The following is a 14,804-nucleotide window of genomic DNA, read 5'->3' as shown; positions in this document are numbered from 1 at the left end:
GTGTTCCAGGACGTTGTGTAGAGCCAATGAGATGGCATCTGCCACAGACCTGTTTCTACAATAGGTGAACTGGAATGCTTCCGTGTCACTGCACCGACAGGAGCCAATATACTTCATCACTGTTAATGCAAATGCTACTGATTGATAGTCATTAAGGCAGGTTACTGCATGTGACACTGGTATGATTGACACCTGTTTGAAACAGATGGGAGCCACATCCTGCTGGAGTGAAATATTGAACATATCCGTGAATACCTTGGTACATTGGTCAGCACAGATTTTTAATACCCGGCCAGGTACACCATCCGGGCCGGATGCATTCCTCAGATTCATTTTCCTGAAGGCCACACACATTTCATCCTCAGATAGGGACAGGATGGGATTGTCAGGGGATGAGGGGGTGCGGAGGAGTGGTTCTTCGCTGTTACTGTTGTCAAATCAGGCGTAGAAGGCATTGAGTTCCTTTGGGAGAGCTTTGCCATCTGCTACTTCACCAGATTTGGTTTTGTAACTGGTTAAGACATTTAGGCCCTGCCACAGCTGTCGGGTGTTTCTTGTTGTTTCCATTTTCATCTGGAATCTCCACTTCGCCCGGGAGATGGCTTTCCACAGGTTATTTCTGCTCCTGCTGTACTGATCTGGATCTCCAGACTTAAATGCCTGCGATCTGGCTCTCAGCTGGTACTTTGTCTTTGACCAGCCAGTTAGCCAATCTTCTATCAATCCTCGTGTTATATAGTCAGGATAATGAGAACTATTTTGTAACCACATAAGAATACACCCATCTCACTGTATAGTGTGTATGTGTGTGTGAGGGATCAGTAAATAGAGTCTCTTTTGTTCTTTGAATCTTGCATTTTGAAGTTATTTAAGAAGCCTCCCAAGTAACTCCAGAGACATAACATGGTGGCAGCGGTACAGAGAACAAGAATAAAGCCATAAAATCAATTGTAAGTGACTGAAGTATGAAGAGGAAGAAGAGAAAAACGTTTCTGGAAAAAAAATGGCTGGAGTTACAGCAGTTCACCCAGTGATGCACTGGGAGGCTTAAGACTTTGTTGAATTGTTTAAAATGTTTCTGCAGAAGTGAAATTTATCATTCAAAAGCTATTTTAAAATCGCAACAGCAGAAGAGAAGGTCAGTTATCTACTTCTCTGGACAGGGGAGCGAGGCCTTAATAGCTGGGAGCTTTCAGAGGTGGAGAAAAATGATTCAGAACAGATATTTGCCAAGTGTGCTTCTCACCTTGAACCCAGGTCTAATCATAGAATTAAACACAATGAATTTCAAGGATTAATGCAAGAGACTGATGAAACGGTTGATAACTTCCTCACTAGACTAAAAATTGTTGCTGCAAAATGCAGATTTAAGGATATAGAGGAAAGATTAGTTGATCAACTAATATAGGGGAGTGCCCATCCTGAAGTGCAGAATTCTTTTATAGGGAAGGCTAGCTGGCCAAAGCTATAGACACAGGCAGAGCAAAATAAATCTCTATCTATGCAAAACTAGCCACAGCAAAGAGAAGAAAGGGTTGATGCTGTAAAGAACACAATCAGAAAAGTGCAAACCCCCAAGATTTCCAGGAAATGTGACAGATAACACCCTTTCAATGACCAAAACAAATGCCCCGCATACGGTTCTAAAAGTAGAGCCTGTGGTAAAGATGTGCAAGTCTGGTATGAAGAAAACAGTAATACCAGTGAAAAAAGGAAACAAGAAATTAGAACTCCGACAATCAGATACTGGACACCCAGATACTGGACACAGAATCCATCACGATGATGTCAGGTGAGATGAAAGAAGGAAGTGAGTTGCACACAAGGATCCAAATATAGAGGACAATCCAGAACAAGCCTACGATATTTAACCTAAAGGTGAAGCTGGATACAAAGCAATGTCCTTCCACTCAGACCTTACCGTCAGATGTTCCCAGAGAACAAAATAAAAGGGTATCCAAAAGTCGGTGCATTGGAAATAGCAAATGTCACATTAACGGCCTATGTTGGACCCATGATCAAGCAGCCAGGGAGAGCTAAGATCAATGGCTGCCATAAGGGAAAGAACATCCTTTGTACGTTCTATGTGGTAGATGGAGACGGACCAGCAATTCTAGGTCTGGATAGCTGCCAGGAGTTGCAGTTGATCTCTGTCAATTAAGAAATCCAGATGAAGAAGATATCCAAAAAGATCAACAGACACACACAACAAAAAGAAGAAATGATTTCCACAGAAGTACCTACTAGGCCATGGCACACAGTGGGAGTAGACTTGTTCACCGAGAATCAAGAGTGTTTTAATAGTAGCCTGTTACTACTCGAAGTTTCCTTTTGTCAGAAGTGTGAAAGACCTGACAGCCTCAACTATCACCTCAGAGTGCTCTTTGGTGAACAAGGAATACCAGAGCAAGTAACAGTTCATGTCACAACAATTCAGAAAGCTGTCTGCAGACTATGGGTTTGTTATATCATCCCCAAACTACCCCAAGGGTCATGGGTTCATTGAAAGACAAGTGCACACTGTGAAATGCACCTAGTTAAGTGTCACGAAACAAAAGAAGACCCATACCTCGCTCTTCTATCATTACGAACAACACCTTTAAGGGCTGACGTGAAGTCCCCGGCAGAACTTCTAAATGGCAGGAGATATAAAACAACTCTGTCAAGCAAAATACATGCTCCAGAAGACCAGGAGGAAACCAGAAGACTGGCTGACACATAAGAAGGATGCCAGCATTATAACAAGCGTGCACAAACATTGCCAGAACTCTTCAGAGGGCAGTATGTGCATATTCAAGAGCTGATGTTGAAAACATGGACCACAACATAGGTCATCAAAGCTGAGACACCAAGATCCTACATTGTCGAAACAGACTCTGGCAATCAGTTGAGGAGGAACAGAATTCACACCCGTCCGACATAAGATGTGATGAAGCAGAGCCCAACGGTTGCAGCCAAATCCACAAGATGGTAAAGCAACATAGTGCTCCCAGTGCGATATCGATAAGAACTATTTAAAAATAGTTGTGTTCTTGAGAAGGAGGGATGTTATATAGTCAAGATAATGAGAACTATTTTTTAACCACGTAAGAATACACCCTTCTCACTGTAGTAATTGTAGTGCCCCACTGTGTGTGTGTGTGTGTGTGTGTGTATGCGTGTGTGTGTAGTTTCCTGAGATGGTGGAAGGCATCAGTAAGTAAAGTCGCTTTTGTTATTTGAATCTTGCATTTCAAAGTTATTTAAGAAGCCTCTCAAGTAACACAGACCTAACAGCCAGTACCTTTCCTGTAATATCACAGGCTCCTACCTTATTTCTTTTTTTCTTTGGCTTGGCTTCGCGGACGAAGATTTATGGAGGGGGTAAAAAGTCCACGTCAGCTGCAGGCTCGTTTGTGGCTGACAAGTCCGATGCGGGACAGGCAGACACGATTGCAGCGGTTGCAAGGGAAAATTGGTTGGTTGGGGTTGGGTGTTGGGTTTTTCCTCCTTTGCCTTTTGTCAGTGAGGTGGGCTCTGCGGTCTTCTTCAAAGGAGGTTGCTGCCCGCCAAACTGTGAGGCGCCAAGATGCACGGTTTGAGGCGTTATCAGCCCACTGGCGGTGGTCAATGTGGCAGGCACCAAGAGATTTCTTTAGGCAGTCCTTGTACCTTTTCTTTGGTGCACCTCTGTCACGGTGGCCAGTGGAGAGCTCGCCATATAACACAATCTTGGGAAGGCGATGGTCCTCCATTCTGGAGACGTGACCCACCCAGCGCAGCTGGATCTTCAGCAGCGTGGACTCGATGCTGTCAACCTCTGCCATCTCGAGTACTTCGACGTTAGGGATGAAAGCGCTCCAATGGATGTTAAGGATGGAGCGGAGACAACGCTGGTGGAAGTGTTCTAGGAGCCGTAGGTGGTGCCGGTAGAGGACCCATGATTCGGAGCAGAACAGGAGTGTGGGTATGACAACGGCTCTGTATACGCTTATCTTTGTGAGGTTTTTCAGTTGGTTGTTTTTCCAGACTCTTTTGTGTAGTCTTCCAAAGGCGCTATTTGCCTTGGCGAGTCTGTTGTCTATCTCTTTGTCGATCCTTGCATCTGATGAAATGGTGCAGCCGAGATAGGTAAACTGGTTGACCGTTTTGAGTTTTGTGTGCCCGATGGAGATGTGGGGGGGCTGGTAGTCATGGTGGGGAGCTGGCTGATTTAGGAGCCTCTGAAAGGCCTTCTGAAACTCCTAATAATCATCCACTGACTCTCCTTTGTCTGTCCAATCCCCTTGACCTTGCGATGCTCTGCCCTAGCCTACGATCCCCCATCTCTCCCATTGAAACTCTTCCCCATCATAATATTGCCGCTACATCTTGATCAGTTCTCTTTTTCCTTCAGCACTGTTATTGTCCTGGTTCCTCACATCACCCTCGCCACCCCCCTCCCCCCTCCCGTTCTCCCACCCCACTGTGAAGTCCCAACTCTTCCTCCTTCCACATACCAATTAGTTGTGATAATTCACCCTCCTCATTCACCACCCTCAGCCAAAGCCCATCAGGCCTGCTGCTGACCCTTCCAGGGGTTGGTAATCAGGTAGCATATTTTTTTTAAAGTGAAAGTGAGAACAGAAGAAATAGGACCAGGAGTTGGCCTCTGGCCAATTGAGCCTGCTCTGCCATTCAATATGATCTGACTGTTGACTCAACTCCACTTAGCTGCCATTACCCTCAAATCTCCTTTTCTTCAAACATCCACATATCTGCATCTTACTTACATTCATTTAAACAGCCTCAACTGATTCCTTGTGCAGAATTTCACAGATTTATTGTTCTTTGGGAAAAACAGTTCCTCCTCATCTCTCTTTCAAATCTACTCCTCCAATCCCTGATGCTACGTCCCTGAGTTCTAGTCCCACATCACACCAGAAACAACCTTCCTTCTTCTATCTCATCTATTGCATCAATGATTTTAAGTCTCTATAAGATCCCCTCTCATCCTTCCAAATTTCAGGACTATAGTCCCATGCAACTCAATCTCCATTTCCAGAATCAACCCTGTGAACCTCCTCTGCACCAAAATTCAAAACCAGTATATCTCCTCGTGAGGAGACTAGATATGTGCATAGTTCTCCAAGTGCTATACAGTTGCAGCATAAGTTTAAGTTTTTTTATCATCCGATTGTACCAGTACAACCCGACGAAACAGCGTTCTTTGGTCCACAGTGTGAAACACACAAACAAGACAAATACAGTACATAAGCATGTGTACTTAAAATAAATATGATCAAATGGGGTCTCGGAAAGTTGTATTAGCAGTCATTCAACATTCTCATGGCCAGTGGGAAGAAGCTGTTCCTCAGCTGGTTAGTTCTGGCTTTGATACTTTTGTATCTTTTTTCCGATGGGAGTAGGAAGATGTGTGCAGGATGGTAGGGGTCCTCACTGATTTTACGCACCTTCTTTAAACAACGGTCATGGTAGATCACGTCATTGGTTGGGGGGGAGTAGGGAGGCCTCAGTGATCCTCTCTGCAGCACACCCTCCCTACTCTAAAATTCAATCCCTCCAGCAATGAAGGACAATGTTCCATTAGTTTTCTTCATTACCTGTAGCATCTACAAATCAACCTTCTGCAATTCATGCAAAGCGTGCTGCAGTCTTTCATCATTTAAATAATAAGCTGATTTGTTTTCTTTCAAAGTGGAATAAATGTTTTGAAGGAGAATGTTTGAGTCATATTTATTTTTATAATATCCTTCTTAGGCAGTCCTTTTGGGATAGGAGATAACCTTTTTTGTTTCTGATGTGGCTAATGAGACCAATTTGGAACCTCAGACTCTTAATGGGGGTTGGATTCAAAATGGGTACTAGTTTGTGATACCTCAGGGTATTTATTCCTCAGTGTTCTGTCCTGAAATAGATATGGATATATGTTGGAAATGCACTATACCCGTGTTATCGTTCGTCAAATACAACATGGCATCCACCAAGGCCAGCTCTCGCAAGGGGTTATTTTCCCTACACATTTACCAACACTGTCCACTCAATTAACCTATTTCTGAAGACTCTCCACATCCTCTGCACAATTTGTTTACCCACTCAACTTAGTGTCATTTAGCAAACTTAGCTACACTTTGTTAATGGATATAGTGAACCAAAGTGGACCTTGCACCAAGCCCCGTGGCACTCCACTCACCACTTACTGCCAACCAGAAAAACACCTCATTTATGCCAACCCTCTACCTTCTATGAGTTAAGCAATTCCCTATTCATGCCACCACATTACCTCCAACTCCATGGATCGGGAGAGGAAATAGGATCAATCTTGCAAATTCCCCACTCCACAGTGCTTAGATATGCTAATATCAATACAGGCTTTAATAAGCAAGATCTGTTGAATGACTCCTGAAACGTGAGCTGTCACAGAAAGAGATTACCAGAAAGACAGCGGAAAAGATACAAGAATGCAATTAAACAATCCCTAAAGGATGTCTTGTCCCCTAATCATCTCTGGGAATCTCTGTCCTATCTCTTTCTTCTCTTTGGCTTGGCTTCGCGGACGAAGATTTATGGAGGGGGTAAATGTCCACGTCGGCTGCATGCTCGTTGGTGGCTGACAAGTCCGATGCGGGACAGGCAGACACGGTTGCAGGGGAAAATTGGTGGGTTGGGGTTGGGTGTTGGGTTTTTCCTCCTTTGCCTTTTGTCAGTGAGGTGGGGTCTGCAGTCTTCTTCAAAGGAGGTTGCTGCCCGCCGAACTGTGAGGCGCCAAGATGCACGGTTTGAGGCGATATCAGCCCACTGGCGGTGGTCAATGTGGCAGGCACCAAGAGATTTCTTTAGGCTGTCGTTGTACCTTTTCTTTGGGTGCACCTCTGTCACGGTGGCCAGTGGAGAGCTCGCCATATAACACGATCTTGGGAAGGCGATGGTCCTCCATTCTGGAGACGTGACCTCTGTCCTATAGGGAACAGGAATATGGCATAATATTTAGAACCTTGTGGGGGCCGAATTGAGGCAGAGTCAACAGGAGTGCTGTTGGGTGTGGGAGATTCAGAGGCCTGAGGTCAAGAGAACTAAGCCGATTTGGCGTCGACAGGAGTGCTGTCAGACACAGACAGGTCGAGTGCTCCTGGAATCCTCCAGGCCTGATGCCTTGAATGCCCTCCAACGCCTCAGACCCAACACACAGAAAATAAGTACAGGTATTTCCCAACTTACCACTGATGCGATGTACGCTCATCCGTACATACGACTGAAAAAATGTGAAAAAATATACAAATTACGCTTTTACAGTGAAAGTAGGAGCCTATCTATAGAAAATAACCCCTTGCGAGAGCTGGCCTTGGTGGATGCAATGTCGTATTTGACGAACGATAACACGGGTACAGTGCATTTCCAACATATATCCATTTCGGAACAGAACACTGAGGAATACCCTGAGGTATCACAAACTAGTACCCATTTTCCGCCCCACCCTCATTAAGAGTCTGAGGTTCCAAATTGGTCTCATTAGCCACATCAATCCCAAAAGGACTGCCTAATAAGGATGTTATAAAAATAAAAATGACTCAAACATTCTTGTTCAAAAAATTTATTGCAGATAAATAAAAAAAAACATAATCTGACTCTTTCTGGAGAGCATTCACCTCCCCCCATCCCCGTTCTTTTTTTAAAAGAGAATTTGTGGCAAAGGATTGGCGAGATGACAGATAGAAAACAGATCTGCTAAACATATGAAAAACAGCTTTTTCCACGATTCAGTATCAAAATATTAAATGCTCTTGAGAGTTGAATGGAAAAAAAGATCAGAAAGATCTCAAATGCAAACCATACTCATGCATATGAGTCATTACTTTGACAAGGAAAGACTAAAAATACTCTTCTGATTCTTCAGTAGAAAGCAACAAACCATTTGTGCAAGGAAAATTCCACATGTCAGACCATTCCAAAGCTCCCAAAAGTTTTACTTTTTAAAATTTTTCTTTGTCAACATTTGTTACCTTCCATTTGGAGCACTCACTCCATGACTTCCCTGTGTAGACATCCATCCCCACTAATCAATTCCCAACACACCCCCCCTCCCCCCCACGCTCCTTGTGGCTACAGGAAGGGCAAGAGCCACACCTCCTCCCTCACAATTCGGGGCACTTGTGTATGCACGGGTGTAATCTACTTCAGAGAGACTGGGAGGTCACTTCGCTGAGCATCTTTGGTCCACATCAGTGGTCGACCATTTCAATTCTGTGTCCAACTCCGACACTCATAGGTCTATCTATGGCCTCATGTACCATCCCACCAAGACCACCCATAAGTTGGAGGAAAAACACTTGGTTTTCCGTCTGGGCACTCTCCATCCAGAGGGCATTAATATCGACTCTCTGGTTTCTGCTAACCTTCCTCCCTTCCCACTTGTCTTCTTTTCCTTAGGGCTTCATCCCCTTCACTCTCCATTCACAGAGCCATCCCTCCTCCCCCTGCTTGCTGCTGTGCCTCCCTTAGCCATCTATTACCTCCTGCCTTTGGAATCATGCTCTTCCACCCACCCTTCCCCCATACTATTTTGTTAGGACTCGTTGATATTTTTCCATAACTTGACAAAGGACTCAAGCCTGAAATGTTGGGTATGCACCTTTATCTTTGCTACATTGTTTGACCTGTTGAGTTTCTCCAGCATTGTGTTACCTCACCTACAGTGTGCAGACTTTCGTGTTTTACTTATAACAGAGTTGGAGCTCGGTCAATTCTGACATCCCCAATAGGCTCCCATACCTAGACTTGATTCTCTCTTTTGTATAGTTCAATTACTGCTGAACCTCAGGAGTGATTTTGCTGCTTTATGATTTGGCTAACTGGGTGAATACTGTCAGTGAAGCACTGCAGAAGTATACAGATGATCAGTCAGAGTACCAGAATCATTATTATTTCAACAGCTGTGACCACAAAAAGTTAGAGAATGGAAATCTAATGTCACAATATACCACATAATTATAATTATTTCAAGCACAAAAAAACTAAAACTCTAAGATAATTAAAAAGCGTATGCATTAGTAAGCTTATAATGTTGTTTTCTGTACCTGGCATTGGGTACAATAAAAGTACATGTACATAGAATGAAAAAAGAGGGTTGAATGGAAAAGCAAATGAAGTAGCAACTTGGATGTCTGCACTACCCTTAATTCGATGCTAAAGCTATGGGTTTGTGCAACGTTATTATCAATTATAAATGGTGACTGATAAATGTAAGGTTATGTACTTGGGTGTTAATAGTTTGGGTGTTAATAGTTTGGCTATTCGCCAAGGCAAATAGCGCCTTTGGAAGACTACACAAAAGAGTCTGGAAAAACAACCAACTGAAAAACCTCACAAAGATAAGCGTATACAGAGCCGTTGTCATACCCACACTCCTGTTCGGCTCTGAATCATGGGTCCTCTACCGGCATCACCTACGGCTCCTAGAACGCTTCCACCAGCGTTGTCTCCGCTCCATCCTCAACATTCATTGGAGCGCTTTCATCCATAACGTCGAAGTACTCGAGATGGCAGAGGTCGACAGCATCGAGTCCACGCTGCTGAAGATCCAGCTGCCTTAGATGGGTCACGTCTCCAGAATGGAGGACCATCGCCTTCCCAAGATCGTGTTATATGGCGAGCTCTCCACTGGCCACTGTGACAGAGGTGCACCAAAGAAAAGGTACAAGGACTGCCTAAAGAAATCTCTTGGTGCCTGCCACATTGACCACCGCCAGTGGGCTGATAACGCCTCAAACCATGCATCTTGGCGCCTCACAGTTTGGCGGGCAGCAACCTCCTTTGAAGAAGACCGCAGAGCCCACCTCACTGACAAAAGGCAAAGGAGGAAAAACCCAACACCCAACCCCAACCCACCAATTTTCCCCTGCAACCGCTGCAACCGTGTCTGCCTGTCCTGCATCGGACTTGTCAGCCACAAACGAGCCTGCAGCTGACGTGGACTTTTTACCCCCTCCATAAATCTTCGTCCGCGAAGCCAAGCCAAAGAAAGAAGAAAAAAGAAGACATTATTAGAGAGATTTTAAATAGAGATATGCACTGTTAATAAGACTCCACAAAGATTTTGATCTTTACATGTGCTTAAGAGAACAGTCTTGAACTAAGGGCTTGGACTTAGCCTGTGTAAATTAAATCAAGGGAATGGTTATAATCTCCTACTGTCTGGTTACAACCTTCTGAAGAAGCAACATTGCTACACATTGAGCAGTTGAGGAAGTACATCAGGGAAGGGGATGTAAGAACAAAACAAAATCAAAGGCAAACATTGAAAAAGAGCTCTGATGGTCATGAGAGCTTCTAATATCAGTCAGTGTGTTTCTTCATCAGCTGTTTCCACAATAAAACCATATTGATCTTATAAAAGGGAAAATAAAGCTGAATTAACCTGCTTTACATGTGTCAATATTAGCAAACATAGGATATACCATCCAAAATACTACTTAACAAGATGTTAACGCGTTGTACAAGGAAGATACACTGGAGCTCTTCCAACAAACTAAAGTCTGGAACTTTAAAATATATCGGAGACAGGTACATAATCTTTTATCCGAAATTTTGAAGAAAACTGAACATTTTTCATGCACACCAAAGCTCCCGTTTGGTGCCAAATGTGACCCGACGTGACTAATCTGTGTCCAGTGCTGTAGCTCAATGCTTCTACTAGACAGATGTGCTTCTGCAGCTCATGGATTTTAAAGACTGTGAAAATGCCAAAAAAAGCTGCTTACCCTAAGGGGAACAGTGAGCAGAAAAAGAAACGTCTGTCATTACCGAAAGCACAGAGTTATTGAAAAAGCTTGATCGTGGTTTTTCTGTGCAGTGTCTTACTGAAGATTATGGGGTGGGAACTACCACCATACACGACTCAAAGAAGCAGAAAGATAAGTTGTTGAAGGTCTGCCTTTATCACTTCATTTATCACCCCTTGTCCAGTGTGGCTGCTGCCACCCACCCCCATCCAAAGACCCTTCTAGTTGGAGTGTGTTTTTGTTTTCCGCAAATCTAAAAGCCCAATTACTTAATGTACCATTACTATTATTCTAATATCCAAAAAATTCCTGGTCCCAAGGGTTTCGGATAAAAGATTATGCACCCCTTTATTCTTTGATTATTAAAAAAAAAAGACACCTCCTCTGGGTGGTGTGTTCTTTAATTAAAAGAGAATTTGATACACCATAAAACAATAACTGATAATGAAAAGTTTACGAAAAATACTCACAGTAGGCATGGATGATCCAAGGCCAAAAATAAAGCTGAATGCATGCTTCATGGATTGATGTACAGAGATAAGCCCCATTTGGGGAATGTCTCTTCTGGTCATTTAAGTAATTCTTACATCATCATAAGAGGGACCGTGTTAAAGTTTACATGGAGGTTATGACAAAGATTAAGGAAAATAGTCAAGTTCAGGCCGCCACAAAATAGCCAGATCAGATCAGCACAGTAAAACACTCAAGTTTTGTCTCTTTTAACGGCCAGATACATTTTGTATATCTAAACAGCATTTGATAATTAGGATTTGTGTGTTTGCAATTTCATTAAGTCATCGTGTCAGAGGTGCACCAAAGAAGAGGTACAAGGACTGCTTAAAGAAATCTCTTGGTGCCTGCCACATTGACCACCTCCAGTGGGCTGATATCGCCTCAAACCGTGCATCTTGGCGCCTCACAGTTCGGCGGGCAGCAACCTCCTTGGAAGAAGACCGCAGAGCCCACCTCACTGACAAAAGACAAAGGAGGAAAAACCCAACACCCAACCCCAACCCACCAATTTTCCCCTGCAACCGCTGCAACCGTGTCTGCCTGTCCCGCATCGGACTTATCAGCCACAAACGAGCCTGCAGCTGATGTGGACATTACCACTCCATAAATCTTCGTCCGCGAAGCCAAGCCAAAGAAAAGAAGATATAGAGTATGAAGGAAATCTCTCAGCCAACCAACAAGAACCTATTTATATTAATCCAGTTATTAACATAACATAACAATTACAGCACGGAAACAGGCCATTAGGCCCTTCTAGTCCGCACCGAACCAAACACCCCTTTCTAGTCCCACCTCCCTGCACAATGGCCATAACCCTCCATCTTCTTCTCATCCATATACCTGTCCAACCTTTTCTTAAATAATACAATTGACTCCGCCGCCACTATTTCTCCCGGAAGATCATTCCACACGGCTATCACTCTCTGAGTAAAGAAGTTCCCCCTCATGTTACCTCTAAACCTCTGCCCCTTAATTCTTAACTCATGTCCTCTTGTTTTAATCTTTCCTCCTTTTAACAGAAATAGTCTATCCACATCCACTCTGTCTATCCCTTTCATAATCTTAAATACTTCTATCAAATCCCCTCTCAACCTTCTACGCTCCAAAGAATAAAGACCTAATCTGTCCAATCTCTCCCTGTACTCTAGATGCTTAAACCCAGGCAACATTCTGGTAAACCTTCTCTGCACTCTCTCCACTCTGTTTATATCCTTCCTATAATTAGGCGACCAGAACTGCACACAGAACTCCAAATGAGGCCGCACCAACGTCTTATACAATCTCAACATCACCTCCCAACTCCTATATTCCATGCAATGATTGATAAAGGCCAGCATACTAAAAGCCTTCTTCACCACCCTATTCACGTGAGTTTCTACCTTCAGGGAACGATGTACCGTTACTCCTAAATCTTTCTGCTCTTCTGTATTCCTCAATGCTCTCCCATTTACCACGTATGTCCTATTCTGATTCTTCTTACCAAAATGAAGAAGCACCTCACACTTATCAGCATTAAATTCCATCTGCCATTTTTCAGCCCACTTTTCTAAGCAGCCCAAATCCCTCTGCAATCCTTGAAAACCTTCTTCATTATCCACTATTCCACCTATCTTAGTATCGTCTGCATATTTACTAATCCAATTCACCACCCCATCATCTAGATCATTAATGTATATAACAAACAACAATGGGCCCAATACAGATCCTTGAGGCACACCACTGGTCACCGGCCTCCAACCTGACAGACAATTATCCACTACCACTCTCTGGCCTCTCCCTTTCAGCCAATGTTCAATCCATTTGACTATCTTAAAATGTATACCTAAAGACTGCACCTTCCTAACTAACCTTCCATGTGGTACCTTATCGAAGGCCTTACTGAAGTCCATACAGACAACATATTCTTCCGACATTCCCCACAAGTCTCACCAGATTCAATCAACTCTCAACTCACCAAGAGCAATTTACAGTTGCCAATTAGCTTAATAACCAGCATGCCTTTAGGATGTCTGGAGGAGATCCAGAAAATGTGCAAACTCCAGAGACAGTACTGGGTCTTTTTAAATTTAAACATACACCACAGTAACAGGCCCACAAGCTCATGCCGCCGGATTGATCTACAACCTCCGTACACCTTTGAAGAGTGGGAGGAAATTGGAGCACCTGGAGGAAACCCATGCAGACAAACTCCTTACAGACAGTGACGGATTCAAATGCTAGTCCCAGTCACTGGTGCGTTAACCACTATGCCAACTGTTCTGCCCTGTTGGGAATGAACCCAGCAACTGAGACAATAAAACCGCCGCCCAATGAGCTATGTTAGGATGCCACCCCTGAGAAGAACAAGGGAGAGGTGTGACAAAGCCTGGATGACTTGCTGCACCTCCCTTTTTCCCAATCACTTTGCCATCCATGGCATCAAACCCAAACGTAATTACAAAACGATACAGGACATACTCAGCAGATGACCTGTAGGGAGTGGGGGGGGGGGGGGGGGGCGGAGATGGGGGGGGGGGGTGGGGGGAAAGAAGAGTGGGAGAGAGAGAGAGATTTTCTCTCTCCATTGATCCTGCCCAGTCTGCCATTTCCAGCATCATGTGTTGGCTAAAATTAAACACGAATGTCTGAGACACCGTAGTTGAAGTAAAAACACAATGCTGGAGAAACTCAGCTGGTCAAACAGTGTAGCAAATTATGTAGCAAAGATAAAAATACATAACCAACATTTTGGGCATTAACCTTTCATCGAGGTGTGGAAAGATGTCGACAGACACCCCAACAAAAAGGTGGGGGGGGGGGGAAAGGAGTGGTGGAACCAAGGTCCCCAAGGCAGTAGGTAATAGGTGGAGAAAGGAGGGAGGGTACAGCAACAACCGGGGAGGAGGGATGGCTTGGTGAATAGAGAGGGAAAGGGGTGGGGAGCTGAGGGAAAGAAGACTAGGGGAATGGAAAGGAAGGAGAATGGAGAGGAGGTTAGCAGAAACTGGAGGTCAATGTTAATGCCATCTGGCTGGAGTCCCCAGATGGAAAATCAAGGGTTGTTCCTCCAATTTACAGGTGGTTATGTGTTGTTCATTCAGATTTCTCGCCCCTCACATCTTTTGCTTCACAAAATCTGAAAATTTGTCTCAAAAAATGTTGCTAAACAGATTAATATCCAAAGGAAAAAAAGTTCTTAATACTTGCATATTAGCAATGCATGGCAATTTTTCCAATGTCATTAGAACAAACTAACTTGTCTAGGTCTTAAGCCTGTTAATGAAACAAACCAAAAAAAAAATACCAACACTCAAGATTACATCCATGTTCCAGAGACCATTTTTAACCCATCACTTCTGTCACAAAAATGAAACAATGCCTCTTCTAACTTTCACGCTAATTGGATAATTTTGTGGCAAACTAACAGGTGGTAACAAGACTTGTGCCTAACAATTCTAGTCTCAAGTTCTCAATTTGAGCTTGTCTTATATAACCATATTACCATTTATGGAGTGGAAACAGGCCATGTCGGCTTTTCGAGTCCGCACCGGTTCA

Source organism: Narcine bancroftii, chromosome 5 (assembly GCF_036971445.1).
Source record: "Narcine bancroftii isolate sNarBan1 chromosome 5, sNarBan1.hap1, whole genome shotgun sequence".
NCBI lineage: Eukaryota > Metazoa > Chordata > Chondrichthyes > Torpediniformes > Narcinidae > Narcine > Narcine bancroftii.
Note: the sequence above shows the minus strand (reverse complement) of the source record.